The following is a 26080-nucleotide window of genomic DNA, read 5'->3' on the forward strand; positions in this document are numbered from 1 at the left end:
AAAAAGTCCCTACTTTGAAAACAGGAAGAAAAAAAAGTTAGCGGCATTAAGAGCACTTTGATGTAAACCAGTGCCTCACTAATATACTTATGAACCAAATCCTATCATAGGTCAGAGAACATGTGAAATGAATGAAGGAATATATCTAATATATATATATACCTGTGTGTGTATTCATATGCGTGTGTGTATACATGTGTGTGTGCGCGTGTGTGTGTGAGAGTATATATATATATATATATATATATACACACATCTAGCAAGATAGATGTGTGTGTGTGTGTGGTGCGTAAGTGTGCTAGTGTATATAAGGTTGCACCCGCTCGCAGTGTTATGTATCAACACTTTGAATGCTTGATACAGTAGCAAAAATTGTGCACGTCAAAGTTAATTAATCTTTTGCCAACTGCTATTTGAATGACTGCCTTCGTTTTCATTTCATAGCCTACCAATGTGAAGCCTGCAAACATGGTGATATTTCATATCATTTCTTCTCCCAGTTCACATGCTGAGTATATATTTTCATCAAGATAGCCCTCCCTCTTCTCATATCATGATGGTTGTGAGACGAGACTCCATTTTTTTCTTTCTTATTTAAACCTCATCTGTATATCGAAAAAAATCTCCAACGCCTGACATGAACTATTCTTGCAGCAAATTCCCTTCAACGAGACCAACCTAATGTATTACAGAAAAAAAATAACGTTCTAGATATTTTATAAGTGATAACTCGGCATCTAATCCTTCCAGATAATTACCAATATGAAAATCAGGGCTCCGTTTCATTACATTCTCTATGTGTTCGTAGTTTGTTGAGGTTCAAACTTATCGCAATATCGGTGTTGCTTTTATTTTGCATAATTATCATGTATATTCCTAGAGTTGTTCCACTTCTACTTATGCAGTGTTCGTCGGTTAACTAGCATATTCCGCTGGTGCTTTGATGCAACTGCATTATTCCACTTAAAGTCAAATATGACGCATGTTACTGAAAATGGAAATGCAATAAAACTTGCAATCATTATTTTACTAATCGATATATTGCTTTCAACGCGCTTTACAGAATATAATAGAGGAAATCAATGGCTCCTCCGTCGGTTTCGACGAGTGTTTTAGTTATATGATCAACTTAACTACCGACACACTGAACTATATTGCTAGTTAGATTTTCATATGTACATGATCATTGTGCTGCAGTTGACCTTACCATGTATTGTTTCAGGGTCGATAAAATAAGAACCAGTTCTGCACTCAAGTTGATGTAATCCATAGGTTCTGAAAGTGGGTTCTACCACCCTCCGGTGATCGTTGAGATGGTCCTGGTGGACGCTGGTGCCTAACGGAGCGGAGGAGGTGAGGGTAGTAGAGAAAAGGAGGCGTGGGTGAAATGCAGTGGATTGGAGGACGTTATGAAATTATTATGATATTATTATGATATTATTATGATATTAAATATACAAGCGTGTTATTATAATATTATATACAAAATTATATAATATTATATTAAATATCAAATGATTGATAGTATATATAAATTAGTAAAATATAAACGGTAGCACGCCGGGCGAAATGCCTATCGGTATTTCGTCTGTCTTTACGCTCTGAGTTCAAATTTCACCGACGTCGATTTTGCTTTTCATCCTTTCGGGGTCGATAAATTAAGTACCAGATCAGCACTCAAGTTGATGTGATCTTTAGGCTCCCAAAGTAGTTTCTGCCGCCGTCCGGCGGCCGTTGAGACCGTCCAGGTGGGCGCTGGTGCCTAAGGGAGCGGAGGAAGGCCAATAGAGGAAAAGGAGGCGTTGGGGGGAAGGCAGTGAATTGGGGGATGCTATGAAATAATAATAATATTATTATAATATTGTATACAAATTATATAGCATTATATTAGATAGCAAATGATTGATTTTATATATAAATAAATAACATATAAAATTTTTAACTATGCATGAAAATATGGGTAGGGGCGCTGAGGGTATTATGTGTCCATGAGGTTGGGAGTGGCCCAACAAGGTTGAGAACTTCTGTAGCCCCACCACTCACAAAATTTCAAGTCTCGTGTGTATAGCAGAAAAAGATTTTAAAAATATACTGTATTTGAAGGCATTAAAGACGCACGGGCATATAGAGACACACCCCAATATTAGCAGTGCCGTTGGCGGTGAGCTGCCAGAAACGGTAGCACGCCGGGTGCAATGCTTAGCAGTATTTCGTCTGTCTTTACGTTCTGAGTTCAAATTCCGCCGAGGTCGACTTTGCTTTTCATCCTTTCGGGTTCAATACATTAAGTATCAGGTGCGTACTGGGGTCGATCTAATCGATTGGTCCCCGCCCCCAAAATGTCAGGACTTGTGCCTAGAGTAGAAAAGAATATTAGCAACGCCTATTCAGAAGAAAAACATAGTCTTTTGAAGCATGTAATATTAGACTGCAGGAAGGCAGCGAGTTGACAAGACGGTTAGCACGCCGAACCAGATACTTGCGTTCTCAGTTCTAATTCGGCCCAAGTTGATTTTGCCTTTCTTTCTTACCGGGTCGAAAAAATAAGTGCTAGGATTGATATAATCGACTCAACTGCCCCTTCAAAAATGGTTGGATCTGTGTTAAATCTTGACACCAAAATTCGATTATGAAAGTCTCATATAGAGCTCATAAGAATTTTTTGAGACATTGTCTTTCAAAAAGAACCTCTTATCTGACATCAAATACGCTAGGTCTCAATGTATGGCAAAGCTGACCCTTGAAATGGATGTTACAGTGCACTTGATGGACTTTTAGATTCTCCGTTTCCAAAATTCCGTTCACAATGTTTATGTCATATATTCTGTGGGATGGAACCCAAAATCATACACACTGGCATACACCTGTAATCGCTGGAGAAGATAAGAAAGAAGGAAAGGATATAAAGAGAAACAAAAAAAAAACATATTTCTATATGCTTTTTCGATATCCATCGATTTGCCGACAGGATGACAGAATTTTTAATCTCAAATTATTTTCTATTTAAGATGCTACCCATGATATGAAATATATTCAGTTTAAGTACAGAGAGTCTATGAAAGCATAAAAAATTATTAACTTTAGCATTACTTTCATTTTCAGAAAAATAGATATATTAACTGTTTTTTAATTGGGTAACTTATTGACATCTTATTCAGAAAATTTGGAACAAATATTTTTAATGGCTTTCAACAAAATATGTTTATCTTAAAAATATTTTATTCTATGGTTTGTAAGCGCAGCTTATATATTGTACATACTTAGACGAATTCTCCATTACCATGTCCCTGGTTAATGTTCTCTTTTCGTTGTTATGGTGCGTTATGAGTCTGGCTTTGAAGGAGACTCGACACCTGGTTCTAGCAGCACGTGTAACCATATATCTCACATTTATGAATATGTACGTGCATATTAATAACAGTTGAGACAGATGTTTAAGGTCAATAATTAATGCTTAATATTCCCATAGCATTTCAGCGAAAAAGTTCAACCAAATTTTTATGCATAAACCAAATGATAAATGATAAATTTCATTGAAATACATTTTTATTGAAGATATGTTTTCATGAATTTGGGATTTCATAATTGTTGCATGTCAACAAATATTGAAGTCTGTATTGTATTATGAGAGCATGATATTCGAGGTCATTTCTTTTCGGTGAGGAGCGGAGGAAAATAATCTTTGATGTTACATATGCTAATTCCATGAATAAATTGAAAACATTTACTGTCTTATTTGATCTATTTAAATATTAACTTGAAATCACCTTGATCTGTGGGTAACGTGTGATAGACAAACAGATGAATATACAGTATAGTCTACCTATATAACACATATATAATTATATTTAACAGACTACACACACACGCGAAGAAGCATGCATATACATATACGCAAGCACACAGATATCCATGTATCTTCATACGATGCGATTTGTTTCAATACCCTGTGTGTGTGTGTGTGTGTGTGTGTGTGTGTGTGTGTGTGTGTGTGTGTGTGTGTGTGTGTGTGTGTGTGTGTGTGTGTGTGTGTGTGTGTGTGTGTGTCTGTGTGTGTCTGTGTCTGTGTGTCTGTGTCTGTGTGTGTGTGTGTGTGTGTGTGTGTGTCTGTGTGTGTGTGTGTGTGTGTGTGTGTGTGTGTTTGCATGCGTATGGATTGTGAATGTGCTGCAAAGCGATGGTTTGCAGTTTTTACCACAATTAGCACATACACATCAATTCCTTTTAAAATCCAATGCAGAATCATGACCCTTTTAGCATTGTGTACAGATTTATATCTCTTCAAACCATTGCAAAAACAGTTTATTACATGATTGGCAGATAAAAGTTCCTTTAGGTGGTTATGATCAACTATTAGCTTCTTTTGTTTCATATCCCCTTAGACCATCCTTATAAATACAAACTCTTAAATTTTCAACATTTAAAAGTATTATTAAATTAATATCAACAGGTCTTCCTTTCCTTATATACCATTTTCAATTCTGTATATATACTGATTATTTGATTATTTTGTCCGTGATGCCTTATTTATTTTTTCCTCACAATTTCACATGAATATTTTAATTTGTCAGACCACATTTAAGGCAGTCTTGTATCTTAAATCCGATTTGTAAAACAGCCGTTTCCCAGAACATATATAACCATTGAGTAGATGCTTTCAAATTCTTTCATCTTCCATATAAATCATATAGCCTCTCTACTTCAGTCATGTAAGTTACAAGAGAGGCTATATGCTTGCAACATGCAATAACTCCAAGACAACATCACTCAAATAATATTTCAGAATAATGCTCAAAATTTGTACACGGCACATTTTCAAAACAACAAAAGAGACTGTATGCATTTGTTGTATATAAATATTTTGCTGTCAATTTTAGGCCATGCTACTCCAGACTGATGATGAGCAATGACTCTGAAACTAGTCTCTGGATGCTGGGTGGAGGTGCTTGTCTTCACTTTCAAAACATTAGGACACAGGAAATGTATCAAGTCCAACAGGAAACGGAGATACCTAGGGCCAAATGACAGAAGCATTCTTCCCTTTTTCATGGGACTGCCACATTAAGTTGATAACATACTATCACTTTATCGTGCTACTACTGCATAAATCTCTCTGAGAGATTTAGAAATATATTAATCTTAAAATTGTCTGGCATCTCATAGATTGACAAATGCATTTTCCTATATAATACGCACTGTTTTTGTGATATATATTAAAGAATTCCTTGTTGGATGCATTTTACGTAATATATTTCTGGTGTTAAGCTTAAACACAAAAAATACACTATCAGCTTTATGACAGTTATAACTCTCAAAATAATATAAATAGCACAAAGACCTGGCTCGAGCCTGTCAGGGGTTCCACGAAAAGACAACTGACCTCAAATAATGATGACGTAACTGCCAAAAGGTGCATCTATGATTGTGTAGCTGGTTCTAGGAAAGCAATAATCTTAATTGTTAATCCAGTTTCTGCCGAAAGGAAAACTAACTTATTTGCCATCGAAGGAGCTAAGCACAGATTGATTATTTTTGTCATATTTAAGATCCGTTCCATTGGTGTCACTAGACTATTAACATTCTAACAAAACTAATTAACATAATTTAATTAGCAAGCATGTTATTCTGAGGTTTGGTGATAACAAGTCTCTTCAAATCTCAAATATATATATATATATATATATATATATATATATATATATATATATATATATATATATATATATATATATATATATATATATATATATGCAAATACAACCGAGGAGCAAAACAGTATAATTATGCAAGCTTTTTCTTAAGTTTAAAATGTGGCATTGTTTTCGATACCTACATTCCAACGGTGGAGCATTGCATCTTTGTTAGAAACGAGCTGCATCCTCAAAGGAAGAATTTAAATAATTAAAACCAGAAGAGAACATACATACATATGACACACAAATATATATGAATAAACGGGAAGAGGACATTTTCAGGATGGTGAAGCTGAATACTGGACATTAATAACCAGAGAGAACTGCCATCAATATATTGAAACAAACATGAATATAACACAGGTATATATTAGCATCTACATCTTACAGTGAGTGTGTATTCGATTGTAATGCAATTTTGTCGCTTCTTTGTAGCGTTTCTTTATAACGATATAATCATCAAAGCTGAAATAGTATATTAGTTCCTGGGTCTGAGACGAAATTCTACTTTGTTGTACATAACATAGCAAATAATATTGTTTGAGCTGCTACAAAAATATTTCAAATGAAAGGAAATCTTTCAGAATTATATTCTTTTCAATACAGTGCTTCCTAAACAAGAAATCAATGACATGTGTCAAGAAGCCCTTTTTGAAAATAACATTAGTCAAAGAGCTTTGCTTCCAATAGCGTTAAATGTAGCTGATTGACAATGTAAATGTTACATATACTTATATACATACATACAGACATACATACAGACATACATACAGTCACACACATGTGTATGTATCGATGGATGGATGTGTGTATGTATATGTGTATGTATGTATGTCTCTAGGTTTGTATGAATATTTATATGCAAGCATATATGTATTGTAGTGTTTCTGTTTTATTGTCGTTATTTCACAAAACTCGAATGAAAAGACTAAAAACGTTATGTTTTGCTAATCATTGTTATGCTGTCGTTATTTTCTTTTTCTCCTTTTCTTTTCTTGGAGAGAACAAAAAGGAGAAGGGAGAAAATGCGAAAGAGGAGAGAGAGAGAGAGGGGGAGAGGGATAGAGAGAATGAGAGAAAGAGTGAGAGAAGGAGGAAAAAGACCAATATATTTGTATAAATTTAAAACATTCTTACAGATTTTCCTGCAAAGTTCATCGGATTTATTATCAACGTTACCTAAAGAAACAGTGCTTCGTTGCAGTCGATGTTTTTTATATTAATCTAACTACTCATCATTACTTTTCAACTGAGACTTATAAAGTATCTTTAGAAACTGAATCGACAATAATTGTTTCTATAGACCACTACTTCCGAATTCTACAGTGTTGATTTCATTTTGATTTGATTTCGTTGTACTGTACTTTTCCCGACAGGTTAATACAGGAAAAGTATTGACGACACAGAGTTGTTAGTTCAAAGGTTTGAAATCAGTCCTTTAGAAAATATGTTTTCTTTCTAACCAAATGTAATCTTATTGTACAAATTATATAACTTTGCGCTTTAAAAAAACTTATGGTGTCTGTGAGTATTTCGGAAGTCAGAATGACCAAGTCTATGTTCGTGACATTTAGGTTCAATATACTGAGGAATCAGATTCTCCGCTTCCTCGTTCCCTTTGAATTGGATTTGGAAGGGATTCCTTTATATTAACTCCCCACAGAAACTACTCCTAATCGGCACTTCGTCGTATTAGGGTACACGTATCTAGGCCCATTAGGAACATCAGATATAATGCCCGCGAGTCGTATTACAGCATTTTAAAACGTAGAGAGAAAACACGTTATATAATTTAGTCCTATTTATCCACCATCTAAGGTAGGATGGTCATGAATGGAACGCTTTAGATAATAGGCCTGTTCGGCCAGGATTGTGCAGAAAGCAAAGAAACCAGCAGAAACTCAGTGTTTAACAAGTGTTAGAACACAGAAACTGTTACCTCAGGCATATGGGAAAACAGTGGAAGAAGTACGTCACAAACGAGAATACACTTCCCTACCAAAGGAATTTATCTAGAAAGCTGAAACTTGAACATAAAATCCCTTATCCCCTTAACAGGATTGTCGATGGGAACCCTGGCTCATTTGTAGCAAGATGTTGGCTGTCTCGACAGAGTCAAGGCATTTATGGAAACGACTACCTATTATTTAAAACTAGGGATGATGTGAGAAGGCAAACAGGAGTACGTGAAGTACATGCCTGATTAAATAACGGTGCCATAGCACATTAATAGTAACACATACAATAGTCACAACAAAAGGTTATAATGCAGATGTCAATTGTATTATAGTTGCATTTTCGACAAAGGGCAGATAATTCGTATTCCTGAAGATAATCTGCAAACGTATATCCACGTATTGGCCTGCGTAACGACTCGGACACTTACAAAACAACAAAGCTCATCTCTAGCTCATCAACAGTTAAAGGAAGGAACAACACCTAAGAAAATGTAAAAATGCATCAAATTTTACGGTTCGGTTAAATTCAAAGACTATCAAAATCCATTAGAAAGTTCTCAAATTGCATAAGGTGAAAAAAGTGGAATGCGGTCGGAGTGGAAGTGCCGTACTAACAACAGCACTAATTATTATTATTATTATTATCATTATTATTATTATTATTATTATTATTATTATTATTGTTCAGTAGTTTCATTTTTATAACGTGCTTTCACTTCACTACCGAGCGCAGCTCTGTGTGCCTTGAGTATGTGCTGTGGTTTGCTGTGATGCTCTTATGATTACTGTATTGAAAGTTTTTTTGCGTAGGATGTGTGCAGTGCCCAGTAGTGCAATTGTCTGTATGTTATATATATTTGTAAGTCCTGGTGTTTTTGTTATGTATTTGTCTGAATATTTTTTTATTATTATTATTATTATTATTATTATTATTATTATTATTATTATTATTATTGAGTGAGAGAGCAGTGAACGCCATCAAAGCAGAATATTTGCTGTAGCCCATTTTTTATACCAAGACAAAACATATCCATGATAGCACTTCCAATCAGTTAAGATCAAACGCTTATTATCATTATCATTATTATTATTATTATTATCATTATTATTATTATTATTATTATTAATATTATTATTATTATTATTATTATTATTATTATTATTATTATTATTATTATTATTGTCTTTGCACAGCCTCTAGCGCTGGAGATGAACTACGGTGTCAGTTGTTCGCTTCCAGTGAACTAAGGTAACACCCCTTATTTTTCGAGCACCACCCAGAGTGTTTGAACGGCTCCAAGCAGTGCTGTTTTCTTCAAGTGCTCCACCCTTATTGCAGCCCGTATTTGTTCCGTGTACTTCTCAAGATTTTTACTCACACTTCCCAGGGCTACAACAATTATTGGTACTACTACCATCTTTTTCTTCGACCACAACCGCTTAACCTCCCAAGCTAACCTGTCGTACCTATCGCCTTTCTTCCTTATCGCATACCTTGTTGTCAGCTGGGCATGCTATATCTATGATACAGCATCGTTTTCTTTCTTTCTCAATTAACATTATGCCTGGCTTCCTATTCTCTATATCATGGTCGCACTGAATCATAAAATCCCATAGGATCTTTGTATTATCATTTTCGATGATGCCTTCGGGTTTATGTTCGTACCACTTTTTTTACTCTATTATTATTATTATTATTATTATCATTATTATTATTATTATTATTATTATTACTTTGCCAGAATCGTTCGCACGATGGGCAAAATTCTTAGTGGCATTTCGTCTGACCTTACGTTCTGTGTTCAAATTCCACCGAGGTCGCCTTTGCCTTTCATCTTTTCGGTGTCGATAAATTTAGAAAATGTGAAACACTTGGGGTCGATGCAATCGACTAGTCGCCTCCCCACCAAATTTCAGGGCTTGTACTTTTAGTAGAAAGGATTATCATTGTTATCATCATCATTATCATCCTCATCTTGCCGAAGACTGATCTGTGAACTCATTTTTAGAATATCCTTGGCAGTGTAAATATTACTTCCCTTCCAGTTCAACGAGAGGCGTCATAATCCTAACATCCTTTAATTTATTAACATTTCAAATCATTGAAACGTGCGATAACATCTATATTGTTTTACCTCCTTTCGTTATATTATTAAACAAACATGTGACTACCCTTTCTTTCCTCTATCGATACTATAACAACAGTGTTTCTTCTGCATTAATAAGTAACATAACACATGCACGCCATGTCCTCCCGTTATATCTATTTTATGTTCACCAAACGCAAACGTGATTTATTCATTTTAATTGCAGTTACCAATTATTGCAGTGCCACCTACAAAGACTGAATCGAAACACAAATAAGAAGAATCAATTACTTTATAACAATTGTCTTTCGTGATACGGGTTAACTATAGTCAGCATACTGAAAATGTTTCAAATTGCCTGTCGTGTTATTCTGAACAACACGAGTAGTTACTAGTTAATCTTAATATGATATGAAACGAAGAGGTTATCTAAAGTACATCTATACTTGTTTCATTCTTTGAACTGCGGTCATGTAGGAGCATTGCTTTGAAGTGTTTTCGTCAAAGAACACGATCGCAGTATTTCTGTTCCTTCTTAAATTTTTAAACTTATTCTATCAGATTCTTTTGCCGTCTGCTACTCTGAGTTCAAAATCCGCAGCAGTCGATTTTGCCGTTCGTCTTTCGGGGTCGATCAAATAAATACCAGTTCAGGACCGGAGCCAATGTAATCGATTTTCTCTTCTCACAAAATTCTGGACCTGTGCCAAAATTTGAAACTAATATTTGTAGAAGACACGGTGGGTGATTGTTGAAATCATAGATAATTCATAAAAAAAGATATTTTGAAACAAAGATGAAAATTTGTTATGCTTTGTGTTATTATGAAAAGATTGAATAAATAATTGCATGAAGAACATGGCCGAAGATTATTTCATTTTCCTTGAAACTATTGACGACTAAAAAGGAATCCAACCTAATTATTCAATAGACATAGGTCTACAGTTGATATTGATGTCGTTGTTGCTGTTGTTGTTGTTCTTCTTCTTATTATTATTCTTATTCTTCTTCTTCTTCTTCTTCTTCTTCTTCTTCTTCTTATTATTATTATTATTATTATTATTATTATTATTATTATTATTATTATTATTATTATTATTATTATTCTCCTGCTTCTTCTTCTGGTATGACTTCAAGTCACCTCCGATGGAATAGACATATGATCACAGTCGGTCCACCAGTGACCATTTATTTGAAGACGGTTAGCTGTGGTTTGAAAAAGTTTTCGATGTTCTTTTTTCGAGTCCATTGAATTCTATTCTGTTCTTACTTAGTACCGACGTTTGAATCTCGCGGGAAAGACTCAAAGAAGGTGATCTTTCATTGGAAAGAGAAGCGGCAGATCTCTCTAAATCCGACCACAACGATTTATAAAATCACAGAACAAAATGGATGATGGACTCACTGATCTATCCTTATCGATCATTTAGATAGTAATGGAACACCTTATAGAGCTTTTCAGTCGTAACTGCTTCGGTCAAACAACACAAGAGATTATGATTTGTGAGAAAGAGGCATCTACATAGAAAATATATATATATATATATATATATATATATACTTACATATATGTGTTTGTGTAGATATATATGGATGTGTGTGTGTGGATATATATATGCATATATGTGTATGTGCGTGTATGTATGCACAAGTTAAAATTAGATTCAACTATTCTGTGGTGTGTTGTTTTTGTTATAAAATATTTTTTTAGTTTTTTAACTGAGCCATGATATGATTATTGTGTAAATATATACAGGGAAAAAATGATTATCGATAAACAAATTTCAGAAAGTATTATTGGAAAGCAAGTTAGGCTTTATAACACGCATATATGTTAACGAGAATGTTTGTATTAATAACGCATCACTCAAATCCAGAATCACTCGATGGACCATCATCACGTTCTACACACAGCGTCAAAGATGGAGCGAATAGATTAAAGGATGATATAAGAAGGTAAATATAATCAAGAAAATAAGGAGATCGTTGCTCTGGGGTTTGACTGATGTTAGCAGCAATTAATGAGATAATGATGTTAGAGATAAACCAAGTCTTGAAGAAATATCAGTTTTGCTGATCTCTATAACGAACAAAGTATTATGCAAATGGGAAAAAAGTATATATAAACATTCTGTTGTCTTATTATCATTTTTTTACTTAGGTAGGTTGTATTAAATCATAAATAAAATAAAGATTGGATTCTATTTGTTTATTTTAAATCTACTTGTTATCGGATTAAAAACACTTGCCTAGTCTCTAAGTCAGCATATATATATTGAAATCTCTTTATGTGATTTTATACTGTTGTTATTGAATGCAAAGAAACGGTTCCTCAGCACTTTGCTAAAGAAACCATAGTGTTGACATGTCTTCCCATGGTTGTTTATCGGGCAATATTTTTGATAGATGATTGTAAGGAAGATATTGACATATAGTAGTTCTAGCGATTTGGAGTACACGAGCGAGGATGAACCAATGATTAAAGAGTTTCGTAGAAATTCTGGATCGTCAGACATTAGGATAAAAGGGTGTTAAAATGCAGGAAAAGTTGTAGTCGTAGTACAATAAATATTAGGAGTTTACAGTTGGTTTTAGTATGTTTATGACTGAAGAAATGGTGTTCAACTGGATGGTGTGGTAGGGAGGCAATCTAGAATGTTCTTCAATGTTTAGCAGCTGCACCGACTAATATTTCAATAATAGCACTCTGATGTGCATCAAACCTGCATTTTGCAAAGCTAAATATATGACAAATCGTCGAGAGGAAACCCTATTCCTGATAATGGCTTTCTTGTTTTTGTTATAAGCTGCAAGACGGCTTTCGTTGCGCAGACAAATTACATCAAAGCATCCTTATGCTATTAAATTTGTTATGTATGATTTGAGGGATAATTCGTTGTTATTTCTAACAGATCATGTGACTAAAATGAGAAAGATGGCTCGAGTTAGATTGCTACTTCGTTTTGGGGAGGATGCGAAATGTTTCAAGCCGTTGAAAAAATATATTCAGCAGTTGGAAAACATGACCTGCAAATCTGATTTTTCTTTCCGCCAGAATCTCCTTTTAGATTAGGCAGATTAGCTCTCCTGCCGGAGTTTATGGTGGATAGAAGAGTGACGTCATGTGTTCCGACATCCAGGAGAAATATTAGCCAAGGCAGCTAAACAATATGTACCGCCAGAGGGACAAAGAAAGAGAGGGAGACTCAAGAACACATGACACGCCACCTCCAAAAGGATCTGAAATTAGTCTCACCTGAAAAGATGCGCTCAACTTTGCTCGAAACCGAAAACATTGCAGCCATCTTACTGCCCCTCCCCCGACCAATATACGGGAAGAACTAAGACTAAATACTATATTGGTATTTGGGAAGCATATAACAGTTCTTGACACATTCATTCATCAACTAAAACACACACACATACACACACACACACACGCACACACACAATATATATATATATATGCACAGCGTTCTTAATGGTCAATGATAGAATTCTTCGGTCACGAGTGGACAGCCATCATTGTATATATATATAAATATATGTGTGCGTGTGTCTATATGTATGTACATTAGTATGCATGTATGTATGTATGTATGTATGTATGTATGTATGTATGTTGTATGTATGCTCGGTATATATATATATATATATATATATATATATATATATATATATAAATACGCTGTGATGTATTTCGAAGAGAGGACAAAGAATTTTATAGTATTAATATCAAGTTTAGTTCCTTGTCAAATGATTACTAGTTTCTTGTTGTGTGGCACAATTTATTAAGGACTAGAGAAAGATGTAACCTTATATGTGTGATAGCTAGCTATTAAGACAGCCCTCAAAGCGGCAATCTGCAATAATAAAATGGTTTGCTAAGAACTACGATTATACCGAGCTTAATTTAAAATGCCACACTGTATGGTTTCTACGTATTAGAATTAATGTATAAAATGAACGAAACAGTAGGAGCAAATAACATTCGATGGTAACTGACAGATGTGTGAGCAAAAATCTATTGCCGAGATATCAATAGAAACAGAATAGATTTCTGGCCAACAGGCAGCCAGGTAGTTGTAGCTAAATCATGTGTAACCTGTACTAAAGTGGATATCAAATAACAGTAGATATATTCCTCTATCACATCTATGAAGCGTCCAGAGGATATATTCCACTAACACATCTATCAAGGGAAATACCTGATAGATTTATGTTGTTTAATATTGGATCGATGTATCAAATGTCATTTATAGGAGATATAACTTTAAAGTGAATGCAAGAGGAAGATTAGTATGTGTTTGCGAATTCATTGTATTTGATAGTGAGTATGGTATTATGCTGTGCCATAAAATGGGGAGTGTCTGAGCGCAGCTGTTTATGAATATCTGACATCCAAAGAGAAATAAAGTGAAGATTGTATGAGAATAACTGAGCGTAGACGACTTTATCATATCATACCATTTCTTCGCCTCACTCTCTTTTTTTCTCGCTTCTTTTCCCTCCCTTTATCTCTCTATGTTTCTCTCTCTCTCTCTCTCTCTCTCTCTCTCTCTCTCACTCTCTCTCTCTCTCTCTCTCTCTCTCTCTCTCCTCCCCATTAATCGGATTTATATGTGTGCTTGTGTATGCGTGTGTATATATATATATAAATATATATTTATGTATATACATATATATATATATATATATATATATATATATGTGTGTGTATATATATGCATATATATATACACACACGCACATATACGCACATAGATATACAGATACAGGCATACATATATTGACACACACACATATATATATATATATATGTTCACAAATCGCTAAAATGTACGCGTGAGTGTGTCTGCGTGTTAACAGCTATGTAATTATATATGTGTGTGTGTGTGTGTGTGTGTGTGTGTATGTATATTTGTGTGTATTTATAATATATATATATAATATATACATATCAAACAATCAACTTAATATTTATATAGCCATTATACATGCACACACACAAACACACATATACGCATGCGTGTGTGTGTGTGTGTGTGTGTGTGTGTGTATGTGTATATTATTATGAGTATGTATGCAAGTGTGTGTATGTATATACGGTGGGCCTATGTATCTAGATATCGTTCTACTCATAGACATAATCATAGAGTCATGCCTGGACCACAAAATGACGAGTGATACGTATTACTGTACGCGTATCTCTATACATCGCCATTAGTACTCATATCCAGGCCGCTACTACCGCACTTTATTGAATAGATATATTGAAAGTTATATGGAGATAGTAATAAAAATTTTACACATTTATAACTATATAGAAAGGCATGTGACTGATTGATAGTATATAACTAGAGTGTGATGAACGTTAGATATGAGCGTGTGTATACGGATTTATGGACGTGAATGTTAGTGTGTGTCGGTGTGTGATTGTATCTGCATGTCTACATAATTCTGTTCGCGTGTTCAAATCCCCACCATATTCATATTTTTTATATTTCTCTTTAATATATGAATGATTTGTGCATTTTCTTACTACCGCTGCTGCTGCTGTTGTTTTGTTATTGTCATCGAGGTCGTGGTCATCGTTATTGTTGTTGTTGCGGCATGTGTCATCGTGGTTGATCTTTCGTACCAGGCCACCAGGTCCAGAACAGATTGAGCAAGCGCAGGATCAAAGCGCAGGCTCATTTCACCACTGACCATCCTATCATCTTTTGCCAATGTGTAGGAAACTAATGATCATATCGTACCGTTGGTGAGATTTCGTAGATGGTGGATTAACAAAACAGTAAGATCATCTGACAGGCTCCCTTGAGTTATTTGTTCTGTCTCTTTGCATTCTGAGCTCAAACCGCGCTGTAGTCTACTTTGGTGGTAGACATAATATGTCTCCCAGTTTAACATTATCATCTCTCACGTTGGAGTACTTTTAACCGAGTCTTTGCTGTTGCAAGCATTTGAGTCATCTTTCCAGTTTGCGCATACTTGATTCCCAACTTCATGGACCCCCTCCCCGTAACGGATCATAAAAAGCTACCTTTTTCTCCGGGCTAAATATGCTAAAAATGCAAATTAGCTTGGTCGTCACTGGCAAGAACGTCACCCCGATTTAAGCAGACTGACTAGAAGGCAGCTTCTTTTTGAAAATATCCGTTATGTATTACTCAATGAGATATAACACGTGTATTGTATATGTATCGAAGATGACAGAAACGTCATCGAAGGATTCAACTGTTCAAGCGACTGGAGATTCGTAACCGCTCCCGCACTTTTCCGGGCGCGGAAACTACAATTTTTCATTGCAGATGCGCATGATATACAGACCATTGTAACGAATAGTCCGTTCTTTGTACTTTGAAGAAATTGGTATCATGACACACGCGAAACAAGACCTGAAAAGCTGAAAGATTTCCAAGAGTTACCGCGCAATTACGTGTATTGCAGGAAACGAGATCAAATTCTAACCAAAGAGCGCCTATATTAATGAAAATAATTGTATCGATATAGCCTGTTGGAAAGCCTTATCTGTCTGTCCAAACACTGACTGAACGACATCAAAAAATAGAGAGAAAGATTCCTGGGTGAATGTATAACTATGGCCAGAGGCAGGAATCGGTGAAGAGATACGATGCATGAGCTCATGTTCCTTCAACATCAGCAATGAGGATTGGAATAAGCAAAGCAACGCAAAATGCTTCTGAATGTTATTGTGTGACACATCAATTTATTTGATATTTGACTGTTTTAATATGTACAAGGTGCATTCCAGATGTTTTGAGACTTTTTTAAGAGAAGCAGTTATAACTTTTCTAAATAACTATAACTTTAGTATATCGTTACTCTACACCTTATAACTTAACTTGCCAACGTTTGTTATTTCAGATTGAAGACATCCTGTACATTGAACACATCCTGTAAACACTGTCACACCTAACTAGCTTGCAGAATACAATCGGGACGGAAAAACAAATTTGGAATTTCACTATGCAATACAATTTTGTGTTAAACTGGGCGAAAACGCTGCAGAAATTTGTGAAATGCTCTAGACTGCCTATGGAATAATTTGCATGAGTCGAATATCTGTCTTTTAGATGGTGCAAGAGATTGGCAAAGCAAGCCATCAAGAAAACCATGAGGGTTCCATTTTCGATGGTAAGGGTATCATCTGCAGCCACTGGATTCCCTCTGGTCAGACGGCCAAAAAGAGTACTTTGTCGAGGTTTTGAGTGGGGTGGATTCAAGAAGAGATTTCATCACAAAAGACCAGAGATCCTGCACCAGAACAATGCACCAGTTCACAATTCCATCCTGGTTGTCAACAACTTGGTAGAGTTGGGCATCAAAAATTTCCCTCATCCTCCCTTCCCTACTCTTCAGACCTTGCTCCCTGTGTTTTCATTGTTTCCTAAGCAGAAGAACATGGAGGAGGGTGTAAAACGGTTCCTGGAAAACTTCATTCTAGAGCACCTATCATGGGGCCTTCACGATGCGGTTAGAGCACTACAATAAAGGCATTGAGGTCAGAGGACCCTACTTTGGAAGAAATTGAAGATTTGTACTTCTTGAAATCAATAATTGTCTCTCATGAAAAAATGTCAAAACTTCTAGAATGCAACTTCTAGTTATATATATATATATATATATATATATATATATATATATATATAACTAGAAGTTGCATTCTATATATATATATATATAACTAGAAGTTGCATTCTATATATATATATATGTGTGTGTGTGTGTGTGTGTGTGTGTGTGTGTGTGTGTGTGTGTGTGTGTGTGTGTGTGTGTGTTTGTGTGTGTGTATCAAAGGAAGTAGCATTATAGCTCGGTAAAAGAAATGAGATAGATAGATAGATAGATAGATAGATAGATAGATAGATAGATAGATTCATGCGCGCACACACACACACGCACACTCTCTCTCTCTCACATACACACACACACACACACACACACACACACACACACACACACACACACACACACAGATATATATATATCAATTTAACGCACAGCCAAAAGAGCTAAAAATAGTTTCATGCTTTTATGATACTTAAAAGTAGGCGTGTTTATAAAATACGCCATGTATCTCCAAGAAAACGATCACGCTCAGTTTATGCGTTATATACATTTTTATTTAAAAAAACAAGTATGCTGGACAGTAAGAAAATAAGAAACGGAAACTGAGGGAGAAAACGCGATGAAGTTTGATGAAAAAAAACGAACGGGAAGAAAGAAACGAAAGCAAGAACACCAAGACGCGTCTCCTCCCTATTTGCAGAAACCACAATTAATGTAGCTGCTTAAGAACAAAATAACAGAGAATATGTCAAAGACTGTGAGACGGCAACTTAATCCGGAGCTATCTCCTTATTTCAGTAACTTTATATTTTCCGAATTACGGAGATGTTCTTGCATAGCAAGTGACCATATCTGAGATCGTGTGCTGAAAGAAAGACAATTGCAGCGTGGAAGGTGTTTATCAGCCATTTAAAAACACACAAAAAAAACCGTTAGATTCTCTTCAACATTTCAATTTAATTTGTCGAAATATTTTCGTCGCTGTGAAACCGCTACGAGTTCACTCACAAAATTCCGTTCTGCATGGAATTTTGAGATGCAACACATAATTTTGTCAGTGAACAGGTCGCGGTTTCAAAGCGACGAAAATATTTTGACAAATTAAATTGAAATTTTGAGGTGAGTCTAACGGTTTTTCTGTGTTTCTCAGTGGCTTATAAACACCTTCCACGCTGCAATTGATTACATTTTCCATATAAGAAAAATACTATAACTAAAAATCCGCTGCGCAATAATCACTCCAAATTTAATTCAATTAGTTCAATGTTGAAATCGTGAAGCTCAAATCAAAGATAACTGATGCCCCAAACAGTGTGTTCTGCTTTAGAAATTCATCCGATACTTATGGTCACTGCATTTCATTATTTCATTCTGAATGAAATAAAAGTTAGTCAGGGTAGAATGAATTCAATTCAGCCAAGTGTATCATACTTCATTTACAAAAACGCAATTTCACCATTATTTGCAATACCAGAGACAATGGTGAAGTTAAGAGTCGACGTACTTATATGCATTGCTTGACTTTACGGATTCGAATATCGAGCGATTTTTTTATTCTCCGCGGTCTGTGATATACTTGTTAGAAACACCAGGAGATTAATCTATTATATTATCATCACACCTCAGTCATGACATATCTGTTGCTGCCTTGTGCAACATTGGAGTAAACAGGTAACGAGTAAACAGCTTTTCAGATCATGAGCAAATTTGCAGTAAGCCAAATCTGTGTTCAGGACTCTAAAACACTATTACAAACGCACACCATGGTTGAATAACATTTTACTTCTACATCATTAATACACACACACACACACACACACACACACACACACACACACACACACACAGAGAACACCAACATACACACACAACACACACAACACATATACCTATATTTATGTGTGTGTCTGTCTGTATCTGTGTGTATAAAACACTCCATGAAGTAGTAACACTAGGGAGAGACAGGCCTTTCAACCGCGAAGCGCTAAACTCACCAGTAGTTGCCATAATTCGTACTATACACACAAGTAACAGTACACACACACACACACACACACACACACACACACACATATCTCTCTCTATATATGTGTGTGTGTGTGTGTGTGTGTGTGAGAGAGTATACATACCCATAGAGAGATTGATAGATAAATAGGAAAGACAGACAGACAGACAAACAAGAGAGGCAGACAGACAAACAAGAGAGGCATACAGACAGAGAGACAGACACAGACAGAGAAAAACACAGACAGACAGACATACAAACAAGACAGGCATACTGACAGAGAGACAGAGAGACAGACAGACAGACAGATAACCAGACAGACAGACAAATAGATAGATAGATAGATAGATAGATAGATAGATAGATAGATAGATAGATAGATAGATAGATAGATATTAGACAGACAGACCGGTAGAATATTCTTGCATAATTCCATTAAGAGTGTGAGAATGAGTGAGGGAGAAATGGTGTAATACGACAACAGAGATATACGGGTGCGTATAAAGATAATGGTTTCGATAGCAATACAAACAGATGTTTTGATATGGTACACCGTTTAAGAAAACATTAAGAACTGTATATATTTACAGCCGTGTGTATGTAAGTTTGTGTTGTACGTGGGTGCTTGTGTGTGTGTGTGTGTGTGTGTGTGTGTGTGTGTGTGTTGTGGGGAATGGCCCAAAAATCCCGAAATTTTGCAATATTATTTTAATCACTTAGTTTTATATGTTTACACTTTTATCGCCTTCAAAGTAATCTCCATTTGAAGCAATGCATCAATCCAGATGCGTCGGAAGCAGTGCTGGAACTCTTGCGAAGCGATGCCTTTTAACGCCTCCATCGTTTTTTCTTCACCTCTTCCACATCTGCCAATTCTGTAGCACCAGCTTTTGTCACCAGTGATGACCTACGAAAAACAGTTCGGATCTACTTCCTACTGTTTTTTCAGTTCACCTCATTCATTCGGTCGTGACTGCTTTTTATCTTCAGTGACCATGCGACGCACAAAGTTTGCTGCAAGTCTTTTCATTCACAATTCATCGCTCAAAATTCATTGACACGGGCTCCAAGAACACGAGTTATATCAACAAGTTCGCCAATTATTCCAAGAAGGTCCTCCAAGATCAGTTCATGAATTTTCATGATGTTTTCATTCGTTCGGGAGGTCGACGGTTGTCCTGTACAAGGGTGGTCTTCAAGCGACAAGTAACCATTCCTAAAGCGTCAGAAGCAGTTGTAACCTTGCGTTTTACTCATGTTAGCGTCCTTCTAAGCTGCTTGAAGCATGAGAACTCTTTCGGCTGCCCCGTTTCAGCCATCGACGAACAGGAGAGACCCACATCAAACAAAGATGCACCAGACAGCAATACGATTATTACGGTCAGAGTGAAAATTTCACCGCGGACAAATCTACATTTCTTCTTTTGGGGGTCGATGAAATAATAGCAGTCACCTATTGGGGTCGATTTAATCGACTTACCCTCACCCCAAATTGCAGAACTGGTGCGTATAGTAGAACAGATTATTATAAATCGATGTGATAGAAAATACATTTTGATATATCAACCCGTATCAATTGGCACGGTACTTAGTAAACTAGTAATGTAAAGTGTCGAGTCTTATGACTCATAAGATAGGTTACCTGGTGTCCATGTTGTACAAGTGACCGAGATCACAACATTCCCCTTGGACGTGACGTCAGCCCGTCAAAGAGTTATTCAATTACAGCTGCGGATCGAAACCACGATCTGGCTATCGTAATTGCAGCATCTGAAACACTAGGCCATCTTCTTTCACACCCGTTTACCTATTGAGATAGAAATATTTGACTTAAAACCTGGAATGTAGTGCACGAGCTCCACCTTATTTTAACAAATGGAGACGGTAAAAAAGTAACAAACTGAACAATATATACCACATCATGAAGTATATTTAATGTTGATATGATACACACTGTGTATATAGGCTGACAAAATTCATTCCTACGGTCACATTAAGTAATATATATACTCTGTACCAGAATATATACTGTATATTTTCCCATTAGACATCGTTTTCTATTCCATCAGATATACTATATATGTGTAGATCCCTTGTGATATATATCTCGCCATCAAGGTGGCCTGCACTTTCTTCGGTTATTATAATATAGACATAACGGTTTATACATAATCGACAAGGAATATGGGTGTTTTGACATTCATGATATTCCCAAGAGTAATAGAAACGCATATAAAACAGTTCTGACTGAGATCCACAGATATACGATACAAAAAACCAACCAAAAGCTTTACAACACTAGCGATTATCCTATATGTGCGTGACTGTTAAACATGCGTTGACTCATCGATTGGATACCAAGTGTTGTTATTTATTTATTCATTTGATTATTTACTTCTTTATTTATTCACTCAGAGTAAAACAGTTTTAATAAACCAGATTATGATTTTTGTCTCAAGAGTCATGTCTAAAAAATATATAATTCTGTATATATATATATATATATATATATATATATATATATATATATATATATATGTGTGTGTGTGTGTGTGTGTGTGTGTATGTGTGTGTGTGTGTGTGTGTGTGGGTGGGTGTGTGTGTGTGTGTGTGTGTGTGTGTACTACGTACGTATGTATGCATGTATGCATGTATGTATATATGTATGAATGTATGTACGCATGTGTGTATGCATGTATTTATGTATGTACGTATGTACGTATGTATGCATGTGTGTATGTATGTATGTATCTATGTATGTACGTATGTATGTATGTATGTATCTATGTATGTATGTATGTATACATCTATGCATGTATGTGTTTTTCTTTGAGTTTCATCTAAGTATTTCTTGATAGAGTTCAAGCCGGTTGCTAACAAAGCAACCAGACATTTTGAGTTAAGAGAGTTCTCAGTGGTTGTCAGTATGTGGTTGAATTAGGGAGGCGAGCTGGCAGACACGTTAGCACGCCGGGCGAAATGTTTACCGGTATTTCGTCTATCCTTACGTTCTGAGTTCAAATTCCGCCGAGGTCGACTTTACCTTTCATCCTTTCAGTGTCGATAAATTACGTACCAGTTGCGTACCGGGGTCGATCTAATCGACTGCCCCACTACTCCAAAAATCAAAATAATAATAATAATAATAATTCGGGCCTTGTGCCTAGAGTAGAAAAAATGGTATTTTAAATACGGCGACCAGGCAGAAATGTTAGTACGCCGGGCGAAATGCCTAGCAGTATTTCGTCTGTCTTATTGTTTTGATTTCAAATTCCGCCGATGTCGACTTTGCCTTTTATCCTTTCGGGGTCGATGAATTAAGTACCAATTGCATATTTGGGTCGATCTAATCGACTGCCTCCTCCCCCCAAACTTCCGGCCTTGTGCCTAGAGTAGAAAAGAATATGTCGTTGGGCTGATGTGTTGCTCTAACTGTCTATGCTTCCACCTAAGTGTGGGCAACTATTCACATAAGCATCTGACAGGGAAAATTTCTGGAATTTTACACATCTTCACTGTTCCATTAATGGATTGGGTTTGGAGAATTTGAAAGCTTATTTTGCTCTTTTCCCGTGAAACCAAGTGTTTCTAGATTGTTGTGAAAATCTGTTGGTACATAACCTAATGCGCTTATAATAATAGGTAGAAATAAAAATTCATAGTTAGGGTACATATGTATGTTAGTATGTATGTATGTTTGTATGTGTCTGTATTTATGTATATGAACCCTCAGCCTGAGAAACGCACCAACAGCTCTCTTTCGAGTGACCAGTGTAGATGTGTTTGTTTCTCAAAAGCAGGCCTACAAAACCACAAGAGTTGTCACGGGGTATCCTCGTTTACCAACGTGGCATTCAATGAGAACTCTCGTATGCTTTGTACAGCAGAATGTATGCGTCGGCCAGTCGTCAGGCTATTGCAGAAAAGCTGACTTGTGATCGGTGTGGAATGACTTGTAATTCCTTTGCAGGCCTCAAGAGCAATATGTGATATCATCAGCGATGGGGAAATCAAGCGTGAGATGTTTCCCAGATTTTAATGGGTTTAAGAAATGGTCTTATTCGATTACGAGTCGACTGCCGCCTTGTATGGATGCATGGGTGTTTGTGCATGTATATATGTGGCGGGGCTGTAATTAGGGTCCGGCATTTTATTTGTATATTTAGTTTATACTAGCTTTAGTCATTGGACTGTGACCATGTTGGGGCCCCACCTTCAATGATTTAATCGAATAATTAGATCCTAGTACTTAGTTTTAAGATTATTCAATCATACACTTTTACTGAACCGCTAGATTATGGGGACGTAAACGAACCAATAGCGATAGTCAAGTATTGTGAGGGAATACACACAAAAACATACACACGCTCATGCACGCAGTTTTCGTCTTCCAATTTCTTTCACAAGTGTGTTAATCGGACCGCGATGTATTAAAAGAAGATATTTCGCAGCGGGACTGAACTCGAAACTATGGGGTTGCGAAGTGAGCTTCTTTACCGGCAGCCATGTTTTGTGATGCACGAAATCTATTTACCAGATATACGTCAACTCTTTCATATTCTCAAATTGTGGTAATTAGTAGAGAATGTGTTATGTTTCAACGTTAAAGGAGGTAAAAAGACGATAAGGCCTTTCAGAAACAGATGTGTCCACAACGGAAATATCAAAATATATCAAAATGAGGTTAAACTCAGTAAATATGAGCGGACAGACTTGGAAATATATCTGATAATGGTTTATATGCATGCATTACTTTTGTAGATAGAAAAGAAATGGCTAAACAAATATTTCTTCCCGTCAACTTATCAATATAATTTCTCACATAAGGAGAGGGTGATTGAGTGTAAATTTTTTTAGATGTGGCTGTTTGGAGGTAGGTGTGATTTAAGAGTAACTAATATGATACCATCTGGTCTACTTGCTCAAATAGTATTATCAATCATTATGGAGAATTTCCATAAAAATCTTCTAATTATCATTCAACATCACACCGTTTGGTTTGTGTTCGTACCATTTTTCTCTAGCTCAAATCCACAAACTCGGTTAACATTCAATTGCACTGTTTGACAGAAAGAGATTTGTCTGCGTTTATATACATGTTGTGCTCGTGTAGGATACGGTTAATATCTTGCCCTTCCCTCTACACATTCTGTGTCTGCTCTCTGACTGAGCTTTATAATCTGTCTTTGTCACACGCAAACTAATGGCTACATCCGGAGCCAGTAGGACTACTGATTCATACTCACCCTACGTACACACACTTAAATACATAATGATTCATACGCACACACATACACACACTTAGATATGTGTAAATACATGCAAACATGCATGAATGGATACACACATACGTATAACCACACATATGTGCAAGATATATATCCTGCCTGAACTGTGGTACATCTTCAATGATGTATCCTCAACCTATTAGGTACTTCGTGTCTCCCCTTCTTCAGCACTGTAGATCTTGACACGGTAAGTTTTAAACTCATTCGTCCAAGGTAACGAGTTTCTCAAGATTCCTGTTATGAACTTCCTTATCCCCAAAGGATTAATGTTGCTGTGATGGTAAGGTCCTCCATAAATACTGTTTTCAAGGGGTTTCGCTTAAGGGGCTTTTGCATTCCTTTGCGGGTAATTTGCCTCCCATAGCAACGGCAGAGTACGTAGAGCCTATAAATATTTCTTTTCCAATCCCATATGAGTTTGATAATTCTATAAACAAACGCCAATAAATGAGAAATTATCAATATTTTAAGAAACAAGGATTCACTATATTTGTATAAGATTCCACCATGAGGGAAAGTTGTATACGAGTATTTGTATTCATGTTGCTCGAATTCATTCGCCTGTAAATGCGCCTCAGCAATAGCTGGAAAATTAAGCGTTCATGAACTGGCGTTCTCATTCAGCGGGACGACGTGTGTTGAAATCTCAGTCACTTAAATACAGGCTCCGGCAAGTTAAGGTCCAGTCTTATGATCCTAGGACTCGAGAGAGACCTAAGAAATCACAGTATAAGTTTATATTTCCTGATATAGGAGGATCTCAAAATGTGTTGCGCAGAGCGTGGTTCTGTGCAACAATCATATATTACGTCGATAGAAGAGAAGTACCGCAGCTTGCGTCATTTTGGTTCCACCAAACTTTAATGATATTCATATCTTTACTAAACTGCAGTCATTCATTCCATTAGAAAGGTGAGGCGTTAATTTGCCACGGTTAGGAGACTGTGATGTTTGGAGGGATTAAAGCTCTTTGGAGTGAGTCCTGAGAAGGGTTAGTCCTATTTGTTACAGTCAAATAAAACTGCTTGTCTCAGTGATACGCCTCGGTGATATAAAGTTTTTGTTTCAACCGCTTAAAATGTTTTCTCTTTGGCCATCTGAAAACCGTTCTAGATGCTAACTGTTTATTTGTCGCCATACATGTTGTGGTTAAGAATGATTAGCAGTTGGTTCTTTCTCCCATGAAATCATTTTTAGTTCATTTGTTGTGGTGTCACCGTCAATGTGTATAATTCATATAAAGAAACATTAAAAGGATTAGCTCCAGTAGAGTCCCTACCGGAACTGGTTATAGGTAGAGAAAATTATATATAATCATAGGGCTCGAAAAATACAGGTCATTGGAAAGTAATTAGGACTTTATATTCCCATGAGTGACACAACATTAATAGTTTTATTTAATTATTATTAATCAGTCGCGTCTAAATATTCCATCTAATCTGACGAAGCAAAT

This window comes from Octopus bimaculoides, chromosome 4 (genome assembly GCF_046866305.1).
Source record: "Octopus bimaculoides isolate indiv1 chromosome 4, ASM4686630v1, whole genome shotgun sequence".
NCBI classification, from domain to species: domain Eukaryota; kingdom Metazoa; phylum Mollusca; class Cephalopoda; order Octopoda; family Octopodidae; genus Octopus; species Octopus bimaculoides.